The following is a 16,245-nucleotide window of genomic DNA, read 5'->3' on the forward strand; positions in this document are numbered from 1 at the left end:
ATCCTCTCAACCAGGTTGATTTACTGCAGTTCCTTCACGTCTGGAATTCCTTCTCTTGCCCTGCCAGACTAATTATCTCATCTTGCCTTGATTGGACTTATAGTTACAGTTTTTGTTGACCATCTTTTGGACTTGATTCTCTGTAGCCAAAGGCTGTTCCTGGAGAGTTTTTCTCCAGCCCAGAAGATAACCAGGTCATTGGGGGCAAAGTTGGAGCTAATAAAGGGACTCCTACTGATTATCTGACTGTGTTGCCTTTGTGCCATGCCCCGGGTGATCACATTGGATCACATACATCCACTATAAGTCCCTTTATATTTTACCTACTGTAATTGGGCATTGTTTGTATCTTGCAGTTCAGGGGTGATCTTTCAAATTTTCCTATGAATCCTATGACAGAAGTCAGCTGTTGGCTTAGACCAGGGGTGTCAAACACAAGGCCCGCAGGCTGGATTCAGCCCATGATGTGGTTGGATCCGGCCCATGGGGCCATTCTGGAAAATGTAAGGTGCTGACCCGCATGGCTTCAGCCCAGTCTACCCAGTGCGAAGGGAAAACATCGGGCCAGAAGTTCGGGGACTGTCATCAAGCTGGCCACACCCACCCAGTCAGACACACCCATCCAGTTGGCCAGATCCAGTGAGTGGCATCAAGCTGGCCTCGCCCACCCAGTTGGCCATACCCACCCAATCAGCCATGTCTGGCCAGCCCACCCAAGAACAACCACAACCCTGATGCTACCCTCAATGAAACTAAGTTTGATACTGCTGGCTTAGACCATGGGAATGAGGGGTCTTGATAGGGTTTCTCAGGAAAGTAGCAGGTTTTTAAAAGGAGCACATGGCATTGCCAATGGGCCATTGTGGAACTATCTGCCACCAGACAAAGACTGAAAATAAGATGAAAAGGAAATTGAGCATGATCTGTGCTCACTTAGTACCGGACTCAAACTTCTGTTGGTGATGATGGCTGAATATATAATTTCCTTCCGCCTTAAGCAACTTCCATTGTTCCCATCTCATTTTAGTGGAGTTTAATGTTCTAAAAAAAAAAGAAAGAAAGAAAGCTCAGTTCAGCGTAGCGTGTTGAGATGTAATTTTAGATGGAAAGAAAAGGGGAGTTTCCCCCAGTTAGTCCCATTCCCCTGCTTTTTTTAAATCACCCCTTTTGAATCTAAATGTTTTCTCCACTACTCAAAATACTTCCTCCAAAAAGCCCTTTTGGCTGATGTAGACAAACTATTGATTCCAAATAGCTTTATTTGCAGGACCTTGTACTGATAGAGGCTGCCGTAAAACAATAAGTTAGAACACCAAAATGCCCAGGAAAAGGAAAACTAGTTCCTGAGTTCATGAAAAGCTAGATTAGGGCTACCAGATCTGGAAAGCAAAAATCCTGGTGATTAATAGGTGGCAGGAAAGGGTTTGGCATCAGGTGTTTTCATCCAGAGAGGCTTGTTCTGAATAACATTATTTCCTATGTCCAAACCAACCAAAACTCTTTTGAATTCTGGATTCCCAAAACCTAGAATAGGCATTTTGCTTTGTCTCTCCACAATATAGGAATTGAACTCATAGAAGGCAGCGTTTTGTTTTGAACGCGGACCAAACACCTTTATTTTCTGCAAACCCGTGAGCAAAATGATTAGTTACAAAAAATAAATAAATAAATTAAGCAGGCTCAATTTCTCCAATCACTGGCTTACCATAAGCTAAGGATGATGCAGGCTTATTTTTGGTTGCCTCAGACAGCAGAGTTAAAACTAATGTCTGGAAATTGCGAGGAACCAAATTTCAAGTAACCTTTAAGGAAAAAGAATCCTAAGGCTAAAAGACTGCCTGAAAGATGGTGATGGACTCTCCTTTGCCAGAGGCATATGAGCAGAGACTAGCTAGATGCAGTATTTGCAAGATTCATGTGGGCATTCTCCCTCCCTCCCTCCCTCCCTCTCCCCCTTCTCCCTCCCCCTCTCCCTCCTCCCAACCTCTCAAAATCCTTGCCTTCCAGTGCTAAAATACAATTCTCAGAGAATGATATTAATTATATAAAATGCTGATCCAGGAAAAGGACTGAGAAATAATAAGGTAAGAAATGCTGCAGCGGGCACTGCTGCAGCTCAGCCCAGGGGAATTTAAAATTAATATCCTTGGCAAAACTGAAGAACTAGCTTAAGGAGTAAGTGAGCAGATGGCATATGTTTCGATTTCGGTAAAGCCCTGATGTGTGTAGACTGTAGCTCTAATTTAATTGGTATTGTTGTTATTTTAAAAAAAAAAGAACAAAGGACACTTCTCAATATGTTTTCACTAGTTGCACCTTAAGGACTTCCTGCAAAGCTTAGCAATATAGCCAGGATTTAGGTCAGGAAGAAGGAAAAGCTGTAAATAATGTTTGTGTCTGTCAGGCATGACACTAAAGAAGAGTGACATGCAAACATTCATAATGATACATACAAATATATATTTGTAGAAAATGACAATCAAGTTCAGTTTGGAACCACTATAGAAAACTGCTGAACAAGTTTGACATTGAATAACCCTTTGTGGATGAAGCTAAAGCATTGACCAATGTACTTCAGTACCTCATGAGAAAATAATATTATTTTGTACAGTTAGACTGCACATCAACAAAAAACCTTATTTATAAGGGACAATAGGAACTGCAGAGTGGGATTCTGTAGTTCAATGGAATTAATTTTAATTTTAAATTAATGTCTTTTTACATTTTATTTGCTTTTAGCCAAACGTCTACTAAAATACCAATATTCATAATACAAGAAGAATAAACTATGACACGATCACTTTAAACAGATTCAAAATGTTATACAGAAGTTTCAAAACATAATATCATTCAATTTTTGATAGAAACATGCATGTAATGTTCAAACTGCTACTGCAGACTTTGTGAGGTCCTTGATGACAGAATGAATCTTATTCATTTGCAACTTTATCAATAATTTGACAGCATAGGACTGTCTAAGATATAATAATTATTTATAACAATTATGAAGCTTTCTAGAACCTTTCTAGAAAACTTGTTAAGTTTTTAGAATAGAACAGAGCTAGAAGGGAGCTTGGAGGTCCTCTAGTCTAGCCCCCACAAGCAGGAAAACCTGTACTTATTTCAGATAAGTGACTGTTTAGTCTCTTCTTAAAAACCTCCAGTGATGGAGCACCTACAACTTCTGAAGTTAATTGTCTTCACTGTTAGGAAGTTTCTCCTTAATTCCCGATTGCTTCTCTCTTTGATTAGTTCCCAACCATTGTTGCTTGTCCTGCGCTTTGTAGAATAATTTGATCCCCTCTTCTTTATGGCAGCCCCTCAAAGTTTTTAATACAATCTCTTCATATGTAGATTCTCTACCAGCTTTTCCCCCTATCAGAATGATAGTATGTCACGTTATTTTTCAGACGAAAATAATTTCTGAGCAGACTGCATAACTTCCTGAGTGGCACAGTCTTACGGCATGCTTTCATCTGGTACTGTTCAATGAATTTTATGACTCATCGCAGCCATACGCAAACAAAGCCAACCCAAAAGTTTGCTCCTCACATAAACAGACATGGTACAAAAGAGAGTGAAAGTGGAATTCTCAGTTCAGGATGACTTTCTTGGCTCTCCATGGGCCACCCCATTCCTTGTCTTCTACAAGTGGCTTGATCGTTGGAACAGAACATGGCTGGCTTCCCAGCCTCAAATGATAGGTTCATCAGTAATCAGAAGGAATTGCCAAAATAAGAAGAAGCTTATTGCATTGTTAGTGAAATGTTGTCCTTCCTACTTTACAGTTTGCAACACTCCATTCCTACTGTGTGAGAATGTGCACATTCTTATGGCAAATGGATGCAATGCCAGCCCTGGTTCCTTCTGGTTCTTCTCAAGGAGTGGCATTCAGGATAAGAAAGGACCTGCCTCCATCCCATTAGTTTTTCTCCACTTTATCAATTACAGAAGCACGTTCTGGAAGAGAGAATGAGAATAGGTGTCTATTTAGCTAAATAATATTTGGTAACCAACTGGAACAGGTCATCTTTATTCTTCTAGGAAAGACTCAAATCCTGAGCATACCTGACTGAATTTTAGCAGCAGTTGCAATATGTCCTTCTATCCAGTTGTTTTTTACAGCCCACTTTTGCTACTGTAGAGTGAGATTAGCCTTCCAGCTCTTTACAGTTTTTATTATGACCTACACTTTTCTCTTTCTATTATTTGTCATTCTAACTCGCTTTTCAGGACTCAGGAGAGTGAGTCAAAAGTGCCAAGATGGTGAATGGAGCGTTGCCAGACAAGCTCCACTTCTTGGAACATACAAGCAATATTGATACATGTTCAAAAGAAATGTGGCTTGTACTCCATTCATCACCTGCCTTTTTTGACCCCTATCCTCATCCCACAGACATCATGGAGGAAGACCAGGAAAATGTTGGTGAGAGGTGAAACTTTCCAGTGCTTTCATTGGTTAACATTTGCTATTCACCTGAAAAGAGAAATTGATTATCTTACAATTGTACTAATTAATTAAAAACTTTGCTATCCCTGACCTGATCTTGTATCTGTCACATAATTGTAATAAGTGATGGGGGCAGGGAAGACTCTTACTCAGATATGACTGTATCAATACATTTTTATAGACGTGCTCTCTTGGATCAATTATAAAATAGATCTTGTATATACCAAATGAGAATATTGAATATATTATTGCTATATGATTATAATTAGCACTCCTTTGATATTCAACCAGTGTTTTTCTTAACCAGAGAAATCATTCCCATTGTACATTTTTTGTTCCTTTTTTTTCCTAATTAGTCTAACAAGCAAACTCAACAGAACATGCTATCTTATCATAAGTTTGTCTATAACATTCATCAGGACCATTTTCATATGGAGCTATACATAGTCCTCAAGTTTACAACAGTCCATTTAGTGACCTTTTGAAGTTACAATGGCACTGTGATTTATTATCATTTTTCACCCTTAAGACTGTTGCAGCATCCCCAGGGTCATGTGATCAAAATTCAATTGACTCAAATTTATAATGATTGCATGGTCCTAAAGTCAGAAGATCTCCTTTTGCAACCTTCTGACAAGTAAAGTCAATGGGGAAGCCAGATTCACTTAAGAATCATGTTACTAATTTATCAACTACAGTAATTCACTTAACAATGATGGCAAGAAAGGTCATAAAATGGGACAAAGTTCACTCAGAAAGCTCAAACTGCCCGAGAAGCTGCTGACACAGTTCTACAGAGGAATTATTAAATCTGTCATCTGCACCTCTATAAACTGTCTGGTTTCGTTCTGCAACCCAACAGGACAGACACAGACTTCAGAGGATAATTAGGACTGCAGAAAAAACAATTACTACCAACCTACCTTCAATCGAGGACCTGTATATTGCATGAGTCAAAAAGAGGGCTGTGACCCCTCACATCCTGGACATAAACTGTTTCAACTCCTACCCTCAAAATGATGCTATAGAGCACTGCACACCAGAACAACTAGACACAAGAACAGTTTTTTCCTGAAAGCCATCACTCTGCTAAACAAATAATTCCCTCAACACTGTCCAACTATTTACAAGTCTGCACTACTATTACTATTAATCTTCTCATCACTCCTTATCACCCATCCCCTCCCACTTGTGACTGTATGACTGTAACTTTGTCGCTTGTATCCTTGCAATTTATATTGACTGTTTCTTAGTATGATTCAATTGCTTATTGTACCCTATGACTATCATTAAGTGTTGTACCTGATGATTCTTGTCTCTTGACAAATGTATCTGTTAAGTCTGGGCGGTGGGTCCCAAGGAGAGACGAGACTCGAAATAGTGACAACAGCTCTTTATTAGGAAACCAAATACTGAGACAAGACTCCCGCTGAGGCAGCTCCTTTTATAGAGCTGGCTGCGGCTAGGCAGCCTATGACATGCATTTGAGCTTGCCGCGCTTGGTTTTACCCAATCGCGGCAGCCGAATAAGAACCAATCAGAATGCTTAGTTTTGTCCAATCACGGCCCAGTTTTTCCAGACCAATAGGAATGCAGGCCTACAAGCCTGCTAGTATGGAACAGTATCTTTTCTTTTATGTACACTGAGAGCATTTGCACCAGGACAAATTCCTTGTGTGTCCAATCACACTTGGCTAATAAAGAATTCTATTCTATTACCAAATGGCTGACTAAGCAACAGAAATTTGGGGGTTAATTGTACCAAGATCACAGCAGAAGGGAAGTTAGTAGGAAAACAGTTAACTTGGATATAATTCAAACACTAGCAATTTAGTTTAGCTCTTTTTTGGGGCAGGGATATTTATTTATTTCTTTATAATAACCCAGATGGAAAGACACTGATTGAATTACTTTTCTGATATTACCCTATTGGTTAAGTTGAATGTTCTCTGAGTTTTGAAGTTAGCAGAATTGAAGACAATTATTGATTTCACAGCAATTTGTGAAGAATTGTGAGGGAGCAGTGGTGCGGACATGGTGTTAACAGTTTCCCTAATAGTGCACAATCTGTGCTTGTGAGAGTTTTGTGTGTATATTTGTGTCTGTAGGTATGTGTGCGGGTGCATGTGTCAAGTCAGTTTTTCACTCCTGACAAGTCCCTGAAATTTTCTTCGCAAGGTTTTTTTTTGGAAGTGGGTTGTCATTGCCTGTTTCCTAGGCCTGAGACAGAATGACTAGCCCAAAGTCACCCAGCTAGTTTTGTGCATAGGGCAGAACTAGAACTCATTGTTTCCCAGAATTTGCACACCTCGGTATTTGCAGCCTCTGGATAAGTGACTGGACTTACCCCATTTGGGTTGCAGGAATCCAGACAACCACTAGAATGAGTCCAAGAGCTGCAATACAGAAATAAATAAATAAATAATGAAGTTGCTTCCCCACTAAAAGCATCTTTATAACATTATCCAGTCATAATGAAAGTGGGGGGAAAGTCTGACTTTGTTGAGGTTATGTTGGCAGAAAACATTGGATGATTCTAGAAAATGGTATAAAGTAGAGAATTAACCACAATAACACTAGCAAAAGAGGAAAAGTAAAGTTTTATGAGGAGTCAGAAGTTTTGGAATGCATCTGGATGGTGGAACTGTGGAATGAAAATAACTTTTGTGTGTATTGACGTATAAACTCATGGAGACAATGAGTCATTCATGGCTATTGTTGCTGGAGTCCAGAGAATTAACTATACTTAAATAAGGATATCATCAATGCTTTGATCCAGACCAAGTTGTTTCCCCTAGAAAAGCAAAATAACAAGATGACTTTTAATGCTCCAACCCCCTTTATCTTGTTATTTTGCTTTTCAGACTGAGAAGGAAGGAACCATTGTAAAGCAGATCTGTCGTAACCAAATTAGTTTAACCAGAAACTCGTGGAATTTCTCTTTGCATACCAAACGTGATGCTACTGATATATAAACTGACTTAAGTAGTAGACATGGTATGGTGATACTTTACATCAGTGGCCCCCAACCTTTTTTGTACCACGGCCCGGTACCGGCATCACAAAATGATCCACGGACTGGTACCGGCATCAGTACGCACAACCAAGGCAAGGCGAGCCGAGCGACCGACCAGCCAGCCGTCCCCTGCTTCTCCCCGCCACCTTCAACTCCTCCTTTGTACCTTTGTCGATGGGCTTTTCAGGCTCTTTCTTAATCTCCTCCTGAGTAACACGAGACTCCACCGCTATCGGGACGGCTCTTCGTTCGAAGCCGCCCCCCTCTTCGACAAAACTAAGGCGCGAGGATTCCTTCAGCACCCAAATGCCGCTTTCCAACCAACGACCGACAAGCTCATCCGGAAGCAATTTCTCAAGCGCCGTCGAAACAAGATGGTGGCGCCCACTTCTTTGCGGCCCAGTAAAAAATGATCCACAGACTGGTCCCGGTCCAGGGCCTTGTGGTTGGGGACCACTTTACATGGTTTCCCTAGCACCAGATTGCAGATCATCACTTGATTTTTTTTAGGTGGCTAAATTTAAGAGAATTACAGCAGAGTTCGAGAAGTAAATTGACCACTCCAGATGGACTACTCCAAAGTTTTGGGGTTTTTTTCATGATCACAGGATGAATCCATTAACCATCAAGAAAGTACAGGTAAAGTCTACAGTTGGATATCACAGGAAAATTCAATATAATTGCTGATTTAAAAAGATGGTTATAATTTTAGTAAATGAATGACACTTTCTATCCTTTTTATGGCCTCTGATTTATACTTAACTTTCTCTTTTTTTCCACGCCTGAAATATGACAGTAGGGTATCTTCTACATGAACAAACTTGTCCAAGTTGCAGAAAATGTGACAAATTTTACATGAATTACCTGTCCTATGCCAGATGGATAGCAAATATATCCTGTAGAAGACAGGATAGTTTTAGTGTCACTAAAAACTATACAAGCTGCTGGAAGCAGAAGCTGTTGAAATATGCAGAGCTAAATAGCCTAGTTCAGTGAGCACAGTATTTAGAAGTGCTGTATCAGTGAGAACAGCTTTTTTCAACTAAAGAGAATTGATGTCTACAATATAAAAGGTGCACTACAATAAAATAGATATTGCAAATAAAATAAATACGCAATAAATTAAATTAATACGGTTATTACACAATAAGAATAGTACAGCCTTTGATTGTATTACAATAAATTGTACTATACAGAGCTATCTCCACAAATGCAGCTATTCAACTGTTGAAAGTTTGGGACTTTTTTTTCCAAAACAAGTAATTTTTGCTCACCAAGTGCCTTACGCGGAGACAGTTCAAAAGTTATAAGAGTGAAAAAAACACAAGTTAACAAACAATTTTTGCATTTATAGCTGTCACAGAATCTCACAATCATGTGTAAGATGCCATACTGTCACACATCAGGTGTGGGAGAAAAAAGAGAGAAAGTTAAGTATAAATCAAGAGGCCATAAAAAGGACAAAAAAAGAGTATACCATTCATTTACTAAAATTATAACCATCTTTTTAAAACAACAATTATATTGAATTTTCTTATATTCACATTAATGCACCTTCTTTAATTAATGATAAAAGGGGAAGTAAGGTTGTAAGTCCATCATGGTCACATGATTTTCAATTTAGTGACTGGGTTTACAGTCCCAATTTTGGTTAATAAGTGAAGATGACCTGAGGTTTTCTCTTACCATCCTGTTACAGCCACTGGCACAGCCATCCTGTTAATGATTTTCTTGAAAAGGTGACAAGTAAAACAAGGACTGGGATTTCTACTTGTCGTGAGATTTCAATTAGAATCAACCCCCAGATAATATGGTGATCTAGGATAGTGAGAACTAGAGCTGATGTCTTTTAATATTTTATTTAAAAGGTATTAGAAACATTGTCTTCTGTATTTGAATTTTTTCCTTCTATTTTGGCATGTAAATACAATAAAGATATTCCAAAATTGCACATCGTATGCAAGTGGATTCTGCTCTCAGTATGCAGCTAATATGAATGAAGTGTCCCAGGATAATGCTGTTAGCATTCTAGCAAACCTCCACCCCAACCAATAACTCCAAAAGCTCAAAATGTGGCTTGGGAGCATCTGGTCTCAATATGGCTTCCAAAGCTGACAAATGTATTGTTACAATCCATTTGTAAAGATTGCTTGGAGGTGGGAGGTACTTCTAATGTAATCTACCAAATCCCCTGCATGGATTGGCCCTGTGGCTATGTAGGACAGATGGGGAGGAAGCTAACCACCAGATTGCAAGAACACAGGCAAGCGGTCAGACGAGGAGACATGAACTCATTGGTAGCCTCACACCACAATGAACAAGGATACACATTCAGTTTTGTAGCTACTAAGATTGTTGGACGAGCAGGCACAAAAACAGCCAGGGAAGTGATTGAAGCCTGGGAAACAGGCTCCTCATCAGTTAATAGGAGTGGTGACCAGCCTATCAAGTACTTAGAAGGTGAGGGCTGGGCAGCACAAGCAAATGATAGCTATTGACTTAAAAGCCAGCCATTAACACACTCCAATCAACATCTAAAAAGCCACTTACAATAGACAGTATACACACCACACAGAGAATGGCACACACTTTGCTAGAGAGAAATCCCCGGAGGATGGGCTTCAGCACGAGTCCAAAATCTTGGAAGACAAAATCTAACCGACCCAGATTGCATCATGCAGTTAATAGCTGGAGGAAATGTTTTTATGCAAAGCTTTGCCCTAGTAAACTGATTTATTCTTTTTGTCCTGTTTCACTATTTATGATTTTGCTGTTGTTCTTGTTCTTATCATTTCAAAGCAATGTTTTAAAGATTTTGAAAAATCAATATAAAAATATCTATACCAAGAAAGAATTTTTTTATATTGTAACTTGATTTTATGAATGAACAAAAGGTAAATAAATCACACATTATGGAATAGATACATTTCTTTTTTTAAAGGCAGAAGCCCAACTGCAATTATTTAAGCCATAAACAACAAAATTCTAGTCTTCAATTCTTGCCTGTAATTAGACATCAGAAATTAAGGAGAAGCTCTTTTGTATGGCATTTAATTCCTGCTTCCCAGGATGTAGTCTGACTGAAACTTTCACAAATAGCTAAAGAAATGGCTCCCTCTGAAGAATTCGGTTTTAATTGACTGAAACATTTAGAAAAGTTACTACAAAATTTCTATTGAGCAAATTTGATCTTCATAATTGTCCTTCTGATATGCTTGTAGAAAGTCAGCACCCACCCTCCTAGGAGAATGAAATATTTTGAGGAATATTTAAAAAGGCAGATTATTACATTTCCCAAAGGGAGAAATGGAGAAACATGGTCTTGGAGACAGAAAGCAGTCCCCACCTTTTCTTAATAGCCCACAACAGAAGTCAGCACTTAAGAGATAAACAGCTTATTGAAAGAAGACAACTATCTAGAAAGCTTTATTCATAAGCAAATAGCCAACACCCAAGATCCAACATAGGAAAAGTCATTAAGCCACAATAGGAATTACCTAACACCCTTTCAGAACACACGAAGACCCTTCATTACATCACCCTCAGAAACTTCAACCAAACTTAGCCCAGACAAACATCTAGGATTTGTACTTTGCCTATAGAGCCAGCTATGACCCTTACATAACCCCTACATGGCCCTATGGGAGTCTGACAACAGCCAATAGAATGCATGTTCTTGCAAAGGAAGAGAAAGCTCAAGTGCAAAGCTTAAAAAAGGTATAAAACCCCTCACTCTCTACTCCATTTTGTCAGCTGTCAGAACCCGTGTGGTTCTGCTTCATCATTAAACCATCTTTTCAATCAGCCTCCGTGTTTCCAGTTTCTTTCTCCCGGCTTGGAACTGAATCAGATGGATATTTCTTCAAGTCATCATATGAAAGGCAGAAGTAATGGGAGGAAACTTTAGGGAGAATTCTTTCTTTTCTGAAGCGGGGACCTTTTACGGAGTGGGAGAACTTGGAGAAAGTGTCTCTTTCAGTCCCCAAGATCTTTAATATAACAGGACCTCACAACTGAGAGTGGGAAAATTACCTCTGTTTCCTTGGAGACTCATTAGTCAGAACTGAGTCAAATAGCCCACTGGTTCAGACTATACCTTTCACATGAAGTGATTTCATATGCATAGCAGTTTCAAGCTTGGCACAGAACTAGAAACAATTATTTCCTTGTTTTTTTCATCACCAACACAACAGCCAAAGCACTAGAAGCTACAAGGTTAAAAACAGGAACTTGAAATTATTGCTTCCACCCACTTGTATCTGGTTGCCAGTGATGTGCTGTAACAAGGTAGATGAAGAGCCACCATTCCTGGCCTCTTTCCCTCATTCCACTGACAGCTGTAAATTTAATCCCAGGACCAATTATGAGAAACAGCAGAGAATCTGAAACCTAGAATATCATTGTTATTTTAAATCAATGTATGGATTCCTAGATAATCCTTCCTTGCGCTAATCAATTTGGGTCCCACTTCGTTTCTGCCCATTTGGTACCCCTTAACATCACTGCCTTAAATAGTTCTTCCAAGTCTCCAGTAGTTCTTCCCAGTCTCCAATTTCCCTGAAACATACATCTATGGTTCCTAACTTGAGGGGCACTGCTATATTTCCATCTCAGGCAATCATAATGTTTAGTCTACTTTATAAATATTATTTTTGGTTCAGTGTGCATGTTAAATCAGGTTAGAACATGAAAAGCATCACACTCAGAACTTGTTGAAATAATTGTGATTAATATAAGCACTGCTAGATGATATACCATTTTCCTTTTCTTGTCCCAATTATTTAGGGCTGCTGGAAACTTTTATGAGTTAATCTTAAAGAATTTCTGAAGTATGTTTTTCAAGAGTTCCCAGAAAAAAGCTGTAAAAGCTTTCAAACATTGCAGATAGTCACCAATAATGTTATCATGCACATTCTGTATAAAAATAATATCTGTATTATCTGCCTTGGCAAGCAGATTAATTTCAATTCATATACAGCTTCATGAGATGTAAGGTTACAATTACCTTTTCTGTCTGTTGTTACATACTTATTATCTAGCTTCTAGGACTCCACATTTTGGGCGTACGGAATAACTTAACGAAGATACTAATGAGGTTATTGAAAGCAAAAGAGCAAAAGTAAGTCATCATTATCCTAAATTTCGTAGTCATTCAAAGAAAAAATATCAGTGTTTTTTCCTTTCCTGTCCACCTAGCTGACATATGCTGCATCCTTGTTCTCTTTTTCTAATTTTTAACACATCCTTTTATAGCTAAGATTTTGCTATCAGTTTTAGAAAGGTGTATGAGAAACAATAGTAATTTTCTCCTTCCTTCCTTCCTTCCTTCCTTCCTTCCTTCCTCCCTCCCTCCCTCCCTCCCTCCCTCCCTCCTTCCTTCCTTCCTTCCTTCCTTCCTTCCTTCCTTCCTTCCTTCCTTCCTTCCTTCCTTCCTTCCTTCCTCTAAAAAATCTTAGAGCAACCTACAATAAAAACGTAAATAACATCCATATGAATAAATGAAAGGAACATAACAAAACAATTAAATAATAATTTAGGACAGTAATTAAAAACAACAGAGACTAACTCTATTATTTTAGAAAATCTAAATTATTTCAAATAAGACATGGCGAACTGGTAGCTAAGTGAAAAATCACAGGGCCACAACTGGACTTTCTGGTGGAAAAGAGACAAGGTTATACAGTTTCACACCTTTGAGTTTTTGCTTGCCTCTTAACCATCCTCCAACCATTTAGAGTGCTTGAGTGCCTTGTACCTATCAATAGCAATGTTATCACACCACAATCTGAGGCTGGAAATGGTAGGCATGCTGCACAAACAGTCTATTCTCTTAAAATCCATTTCTCTCCAATCTTTCTACTGTGCAAAGTGGGGCGGGGAGAAAAAAACCAACCGATTTCTTTAAGTGGTTTCCTTTGCCTTACGCTCTCCGACTGCTGACAGGATTGTATTGCCCTCAAAGTATAGAAGAGCAAACAGCTTATCTTTTCTTCCTCTCCAATCTCTCTGCCTTGAAGGGGAGAGGGTGGGGTGGGGGGTCAGGCAAAGGAAATATTACCTATAGAAATAACTTCCTTTTTACATTGTACCTGCCTGGGAGCTGCAGACATGTTATGCAAACGGCTTACATAGTCTTTTGAAATACCTCATTTTCCAATCTCTTTATTCTGTGGGGGGAGGATGGGAGAAAAAAAGAAAAAGCACTGTAGACCAGTGGCCCCCAACCTTTCTTGAACCAGGGACCGGTTTCACGATTATTTATTCTTCCACGGACCGGTACCTGAGTAACGCGAGACTCCATCGCCATTGGGACGGCTCTTGGTTCGAAGCCGCCCCCCCTCTTCGACAAAACTAAGGCGCGCGCACCCAAACGCCGCTTTCCAACTGAAAACCCAGAAGCACTTTCCAACCGAAAACCCGGAAGTGCCTTCGAAACAAGATGGCAGCGCCCAAGCTTTGCGGCCTGGTAAAAAATGATCCACGAACCGGTACTGGTCTGGGGACCGGTGGTTGGGGACCCCTGCTGTAGACAATCTTTTCTTTGCCTTACATTCCCCCCCCCCCCACTCTGCAGAGCAGAGAGATTGGATTGGAGAGGGATTTCAACTGTTTACTCTTCTAATATCGAGAGCAATGTAAACATGCCAGAAAAGAGTCGGGCTTTTTTTTTTCCTCCTCTCGCACCTCACAGTGCAGAGAGATAGGAAAATAAAAGATTTCAAGAGAGTATACATTTGTGCAGCTTACCATGGCTCCAAGGCCCGAGCTGCCAGTATGATTGCATTGCTCTTGAAATGTAAAACAGCAAACAACTTAATCTTTTGCAATCCCTTTCTCTCCAATCAATCTGACCTGCAAAGTAGGGGAAAAAAAACCCATAGGTCAGACATAGGACAATGTACATTTACTGTAATAGCAATTACATAACTAAGGGTTGTTGTAAGGATTATAAATGTTTGTAAATGGACTGCAAAGTTATTTTTTCAGCATTGTTATAACTTTGACGGTCACTGAAGAAAAATTAGCACTGCCTGGTAAAGACACTGCTATAGAGACCAAATGGAAAGTAAGAAGTCATAAACACAACCATGATGGAATTCCACTGCCTGCTGAAGAGTTTTAACCACTGAATAATTTTTCCCCCTATGGAAGTAACATAAAAATAATGGAATGGAATCGTTGGAATGAATAAATGACCTTGAGAAAAGGTGCGGGGAGGAGAGGAAACAATCAGACAAGAGAGGCAGGAGCCCCCAGTGACTTAACAGAGAAAGAAACTTGGGAAAGCCCACCCTTATGGAACAAGCAATTTAAAGTGGCAGTGGGATGTTTGTATTTTCACACTTGCAAGATTCTGTTAACATAGGCTTACAATAAAGAAGAATTCGTTCCTGTGTGATGACCCAGAGTGTAACACAAACATAACTAAATCCAAAATGTAAATAAATGTCCTTTAATGCTCCAATTTGGCCCCACTGTTCAATAATACTCAGTTGGAGATAAAACGTACTCAAAAATAGCCTTCAAAAGAAAGCAATACAGTCCGAATTTAATGAGCAGATAGAGGTGAAATAAAAAAACCAAACAAACTACAATGACAAAATTTCCACAACGGAACAAGAGAAGTATTTACCAAATTCAAGGAGATAACAAGGCACAGTCTGTTGGAAGGACGCCAACCAAGATAACTTCAGACCAAAATAAAACAGGCTTTGTCTCCAGCGTTTGCCAGTACGCAGGTCCAAACTCTTATTCAGTTCTCACGCCTGCAGCCCATGAAGAGGATCAAGGCCCTCTTCTACCAAGGAGACCACATCTCTCCCTTATCCTCTCCTCCCTGCGTACCCTAGGATGGAGAGGGGATGGGCCTGGGTCCTCCTCTGACTGCTCAGCCGGTCTCTGCCCTTCCCCAGCCTCCTCCACAACTTCAGGATCCACACTTTCACTCCCTATTGGCTGTTCCTCCTCTCCCTCAGAGTCAGTCTCCACCAGGGGCATGACATCCTGTTTCCTGTCAGTTTTACCTGCAATAGCTGACAAACAGAGACATGACTGTGAAAAGCATAAGCAAAGTTGACATATAATAGTTTCAGCATCTTAAGTTAAGGACCTATTTATATATCTCTCTACACATTGCATATATGTGAGCAGTGGGGAGAGACAGTGGGGAAATGCTTGGGAGAAATTTCTCCCCTGGCAACATTTCATGCAGAATTATTTCCATAGCTGCCTTTAGAAAAGCCATGGCCCCAATTAAGTGTGCATTAGGTCTCATCCGCAGCCCATTATGATATGGTCAATGGACTGTGGCGAATTCCCTCTCAGGTTGAAAAAGAGCCTTATCTAGAGAAAGAATGAAAGATAAGAATCAAGTCTGCACAAAATGAAGCTTTTGGCTTTCCCTCAGCATTCCAGCCATGCCTCATTAGGTTGATTTAGAACCAGGTTTTTTAAAAAAAATTAAAAAAAAGCTGCCTCAACCATTTCCTTGTCCTTCCCCAAATCCTTGAAAATAAAGGGTGCAGCTACAAATGTTTTGTCTAGCTCGTGGAGTCTTTCCAGCCTCTGGATATATGCCGCTTGGCATGCAGAGTCATTGCACAAAACATACATAGGTCTGATCTAGATCAGGAGCCTCCAACCGTGGTGACTTTAAGCCTGGTGGACTTCAACTCCCAGAATTCCCCAGCCAGCTGGCTGAGGAATTCTGGGAGTTGAAGTCCACCAGGCTTAAAGTCGCCAAGGTTAGAAACCCTTGATCTAGAGGGTGTATGGAGAC

At 39.9% G+C, this 16,245-nt stretch overlaps 1 long non-coding RNA gene across 1 annotated transcript; it reads right to left on the bottom strand.

Annotated features, from left to right (window-relative positions):
* Positions 1-2,004: 2,004 nt before the first annotated feature.
* Positions 2,005-15,389, bottom strand: LOC148128200 (uncharacterized). Its single transcript, XR_015741012.1, has 4 exons — positions 15,100-15,389; positions 14,214-14,318; positions 6,798-6,846; positions 2,005-3,960 (listed from the first exon to the last, which is right to left on the bottom strand). It is a non-coding gene; the product is annotated as an uncharacterized LOC148128200 (long non-coding RNA).
* Between the last annotated feature and the right edge of the window lie 856 nt (positions 15,390-16,245).

Source organism: Pseudonaja textilis, chromosome 1 (assembly GCF_049901715.1).
Source record: "Pseudonaja textilis isolate UNSWEBS1 chromosome 1, rPseTex1.2, whole genome shotgun sequence".
Classification (NCBI taxonomy): domain Eukaryota; kingdom Metazoa; phylum Chordata; class Lepidosauria; order Squamata; family Elapidae; genus Pseudonaja; species Pseudonaja textilis.